The sequence below is a fragment of the Haemaphysalis longicornis genome, unplaced genomic scaffold, assembly GCF_048455015.1.
Source record: "Haemaphysalis longicornis isolate Haplotype H1 unplaced genomic scaffold, Haemaphysalis longicornis Haplotype H1 scaffold_1, whole genome shotgun sequence".
NCBI classification, from domain to species: domain Eukaryota; kingdom Metazoa; phylum Arthropoda; class Arachnida; order Ixodida; family Ixodidae; genus Haemaphysalis; species Haemaphysalis longicornis.
The window spans coordinates 440032112-440037731 of record NW_027526203.1 but is presented as its reverse complement, the minus strand read 5'-3'; positions in this window follow the sequence as shown (position 1 = coordinate 440037731).

Here is a 5620-nt window from a genome sequence, read left to right as displayed (position 1 = left end):
TGCACGTACAAAATGTCGCAGTTCGTTCTCTTTGACTCCTCTCGTGCGGCTGGCGATCCTGCGTAGGACTTGGATGACTTGTTTAGTGACACGAACTGTCCGGCCAAACCAGGTAGATGCTATGCACTGCTCGTCGATAAACATCCCGAGTATACGTATGGAGCGTTTTCTAAGGATAGGCCTTTCCCCAATTGTGAGGTAGACGCTAGCCTTCTCCTCATCCTTGGATGGGGTTTTCCTGCCACCGTGGATGACCACAAACTCTGTCTTCTCGGGTGCCAGCGTTAGCCCTATCTGCTGTGTGTAGCTTTCGACAGTATCCAGGGCCGCTTGTAGTGCCTGCTCTTGTGTACCTAAAGAACCTTGTTTGGTCCAGAGCGTCACATCGTCTGCGTAAATTGCATGTTCGACGTTTTCGATGTTGGCCAGTCTTCCAGGAAGCGCCGCAAGTGCTACGTTGAATAACGTAGGAGCGATGACAGAGCCTTGAGGGACTCCTACCCGGTTGTGATGAAAGCGACTGAGGGAACTTCCAACTTTGACCTGGAAAGTTCGATCCCGAAGGAAGGCGGCAATGAAATTGTGCATGTATCCCTTGATGCCAAGATCTCTTACGGCTTGCATGATCGAGGTGTGAGGAAGGCCATCAAAGGCCTTCCTAATGTCAACACCTACGACCATACGGGGACATGTAGACAACGGGTCAAGAACGTCCTCCTTGAGGCGTAACATGATATCTTGCGTCGTCAGACCGGAGCGGAACCCGTATTGTGTGGGAGCAAGAAGGCTACGCTCCTCCAGCCACCATACAAGGCGAGCGTTAACCATGCTCTCCAAAAGCTTAAACAAGCATGACGTAAGGGATACCGGTCGCAAGTTCCCCAGGCAGTTAGGTTCTTTGCCTGGCTTCGGTATTGGTTTTACAATTGAGTGCCGCCAGTCGTCGGGAATGGAGCCTTCTTGCCAGACGCGATTAAATTCCGCAAGGAGAGTCACCTTGCATTCTTCTGGGAGGTTCTTGATGTGCGATCCAGTGATACCGTCTGCGCCTGGCGCGCCATGCGTGTTAATTCTGCGTAGAGCATCTTCGAGCTCTGCCATTGTGAAAGGTTGGTTAAGTTCGTCCTCCCCAGCTGGAGTGTCGTCCTTCTCGTAGGTTAGGGAGTTGGGACTCGATGCTTGTGGAAATAAGACCTCAGCCGCTTTCTCTGCGAACGCTTCAGAGCCAATGCCCTCTTTGAGAGCCACGCGGGCTGCCCCATCTGCAGTCCTACGTTGCCCCAGAAGGGACCTAAGTATGCCCCAAGCTCGACGAGAGCTTATTGAACCGTTGATTTTTTCGCACATTCGAGCCCACTGTATAGACGCCAGTTCAGCGGTATACTGCTCGATTTCTCTTTGGACTGCTTTCAGTTTTGCTTTTAGTGTTTTAGGACGCCCCCTGGCTCGGAAGGTCGACTGTATTCGTAGTCTTCTGTTCCATAAATGAAGAAGGTGTCGATCGGGATCTGGATCGTCAAAAGAGACGCGAAGTGTTTTGGTGGATTGGCGTTTGGCATTGGCCATGGCTTCTTTAAGCGCATCTATGCTCTGTATGGAGTCACATTCCCTCAGGAGTGCTCTATATTTGTCCCAATGAGTGACCTTGCATTCCCTTTTAAGCCTATTAGACCCTCGCGTGGACGTGGTATCTTTCTTAACAGTTATTGCTATGGGGAGATGATCACTACCCAGCGGATCCTCAAGAAGGCTCCATCGAAAGTGACTTGGTCGCGAGGCCCACGTCAGGTCCGGAGTAGTGTCAGCTTGGCGTCGGTCCTGTCCAAGTCTAGTATGAGCTTGTGGTAAATTCAGAAGCGTGAGTCCGTAGTGGTCGAGATCGCCTAGAATGCGCCTTCCACGTGGGCTACACTTGGTGTAGTTCCAGGCTATGTGCTGGGCATTAAAATCGCCGCAAACAAGCACTTCGTCACTACGGTAGACCTTCTGGAAGTGTGGTATGAAGCTGAGGTCTGCCGGACAGCGCTTAGACTTGTTTCTGGTATTTTCTGGATTGAGGTATACCGAGAAAACGACCATTGTTCTTTTTGACGCGAGTTGAAGTCTACATCCAGTGACGCTGGCGCTGCTTGAGCACCAAGGATCAGTATCCAGCCTAGTGTGTGTCAGGGTTCTATCTACATACATGGCCGTACGTGTTGGTGTGCCCGGATCTTCTGGAAAACCATAGCCTTCGTAGCCTGGAAGACGTGGAATGGGTCCGTTTACCTCTTGTAAACACAGCACAGCAGGTTTGCGCCCGTTGTGTGACAGTCCCCATCGTAATATCATGTCCGCTTTCTTTTTCCTTAGGGAACGGCAGTTCCACTGAATCACGGTCGGGATGTCTCCCCCTGCATCCCGACCACGACCTGAGGCGCTACTTTGAGACTGAGAGCAAGCCATGGTTCACGTTGAAGGGTTGACTGGGAGAATTGGCATTCGCAGGAAAAAGGGAGTTTCCGTTCGTTGGTGGGGTGGCCATGGAGCCCCCAAAAGGGAGCGTTCCAGTGAACATGAGACGCTCCATGACAGTGCGAACACATGTTTCAACTGCGCGTTCAATCATAGTCTGAACCCGTGTCATGATGTTGCTCTCTAGTTGTGATAGGCGTGCTGAGAATACCGCCTCATAATCAGGCTGGGGTTGTGGCTGCTGAGAAGTTTGCAGGACGTGGTTAGTACTTTCACTGGATGTTGCACTGCGTGGGGATTGATGGGCTTCCTTGTGAGAGGGAGCAGTGGGCTGAGTTGTTGCTGATGTAGTGGGCGCAAGCGGGGGCGATTGTTCCGGGGGTGCGCGACTTAAAGATATTTCTTGGCCGCGCTTTTTCCGGTTAGTGCACTTGACTGCGTCCGCAAAACTAAGCGTGCCCTCTTCGCGATCTACAAGCTTCCCTAGAGATTTTCCGGAGGGTGTTGAATGCGCGCTGCTTGGAGCTTTATCGGCACTGCGCCTGACGGCCACCATTTTTGAACGTCCTTCAAGCGATGGCGAAAGTGGGCCTTGGTCTGTTTTCGGTCCTGGGCGTTGGTTTCGCTTAGCGTCGGCTGGCGATTTCCGCGTGGTTAGTTTTTTGTTGACCTCTACGCGCTTGGGACAGTTTCGGGCCGTAGCTAGATGGCTCCCACCACAGTTCCTGCATTTCGGTGTGTTGTTGGGACATTCTCCACTGCTGCCATGCTGCTTGTCGCCGCACTTTGGACAACGTGGTTTGTCTGCATTGGGACATTGTTCTTTCCCATGTCCCAACTTGTGACAGGTCTGACAAGCATAGACTGTTGGCTTGAAAGGGAAAACTCGAATCGTAAACGATTTGAGTCCGATCTTGAAAGGGAGGTTCCTTCCCTGAAAGGTTACCAGCGCCGTGCCTTTTTCGCCAATAGGGCGAGCGCTGATGATTTCGCACTTTCGACAGTGTAGGTTCGCCTTAAGCTCAGTAGCTGTCATTCCGCCCGCGTTGTGGATGATGCCCCGTATCTGGTTTCTCGTTATGGCTTCGTAAGCTTGAAACGGTGTGGGTTTTCCATTGATAGGAAGTTGCGTTATGGTTAGAAGGGCATCTCGCACTCCGCAGTCGTCCGTATCCACGGCTATTTGGTTGCTTCTGTCGAGATACCGGATCAGAATGCGCGGATCGCTTGTCCGTTCTGGCGTTGAGGAAGTCTTCACGTGCTTCGAAATTGCCGCGTCGAGTAGAATGAACTTCTCGTCCATAATTCTGCACGGCTCTTGAGGTTTTAGAATAACAGTACACCCGCCGGTCGCGCGGCGTTCTTCGACTAGGCCAGGTTGACTGCGCGCCGGTTTACGGCGTTGGTAAGTGACTGTCTGCCACCCTTCTTCGTTTTGGTCTAGTGGATTTGCTGGATCTGAATCCGAATCGTATGAGTTGTAGTCAGCTGTCTCGTTATGACAATTAGGGCCGCGGCGGACCACGTTAGGTTGTTGTCCACGCCCGATTCGGGCGCCGCCGTGCCGATCGAAAGGTTTAGGCCTAAACGCGGACCCCGCGTTCAGTGAGGAAAGCGTCCCCCGGGAGCGTTTCTGGCCGTGCGCTGCAGTTGGCACAATGCGTACGTTAGAAGTGAGTGAAACATCGCACTTGCCTTCGCTGTCTTGCGGGGGCGCAGTAGCGGAGAGAGGAGCGAAAGGGTTCTCGTGAATGCGCAGTGGTGCGCGCATGACAGCGACTGAATCTGCCGCTGGAACGACCGCGGCCAGTGCCGTACTTGTCGGTAAGCCTATCATGGCGTCTTCGTCGGTCGAGGTACTGGGAAGCTGCAGATCCATGTCCTCCGAGGTTGGGGCGTTGGATACAACTTCGGCGGGATCCATGGTTGTAGGAGGTTCGACGGAGACCGGGTATGCGGGCCCGGGGCCCACAAGTCCGGTTAAATTTACCGTAGTCGACGGAGCTTGGGTGGGATGCGTCGGCTTCGCTCGGCCACCTAGTGGCGAGTCTCCCTGGGAACCTGGGACGCGTTTTCGGATTGCTCCTACGGCTGCGTCCGAATGGCAAGACGGTCGCCCCAAGTCTAACCTCGATCCCCTCCGTTCGCTCCTCTTTATCTATTCTAGTCTCTTCTTCCACCGTGCCTCCTCCTACGTCCGAGCAGCGGCGGGGAAAAGGGGGAGAAGGGCCGGCTTCAAGCGGCGGTGGACGACGCGGCTGTCTGCCCACCCGCCACGGACGCGTCGAGCGGAGGGAAGCCTGGCTCACCCCGAGGCAAAGAGGAACCATAGCCCCGGATACATGGACCCGACGAGGGAGGGTCGAGTCGACTGGCGGGAACGCGCGGGTTTCCCGGCGTTCCCGCGGGAAAACTTCCTGCGGCCAAAGTTCTTCCATCTGGTTCGGAGTAGTCCGGGCGCAAACACGACCGTCACACTACGCTGTTTCTATAGTCCTACACTTATCGCAATTAGAGTGAACTAGAACACTCTATCGCAATACTATCTATAGTTGTCCTGCATGCACAGAGGAAGCTCGACGGCAGACTAATGAGGCGGACAACTAAATCGTGGTCTTCTAAAATACAGACCAAGAACAAGCACCGGGAATCTGCATAATATTAAAATATTTCACAACAAAATAAAGACTGGGCTTACCTCCGCAAACGTAAACCGAAAAAAAAAAATCAGAATCTTGGCTGATCGATCAGTAAAGTTTACACAATTCAGGGCCTCCTGATTTTTTATATCACGTTGCGTCACGGCGCCCGTGCTAACGCACGTACGACTCAATTTTACAAACACACACGCACGCACGCACGCACACGCACACACCTAGACTCCTCTAGACCCAGTCACGCCAGAAATATATATGGTCCCTAGAAAAACTTTCTAGGGACCATACCCACAGGGAGCCCCGCGCGGTGTGCCCAGGGTGGGGAAATGGAAGGCGCTGTGAATAGTCTCCATGTGTCAGGCAAGCAAGCCAGGCAAGCGAGAAGCGACGCTCGGCAGTCCACGGTGGGCAGTCTTCCGACGTCCCCGACCGGTTCGCCAGGCGGACTTTCGTTTCCGTTTTCTCTTGGTATGGTGTCGCCATCTAACGAGCGCTGTAAGAAAACGGTG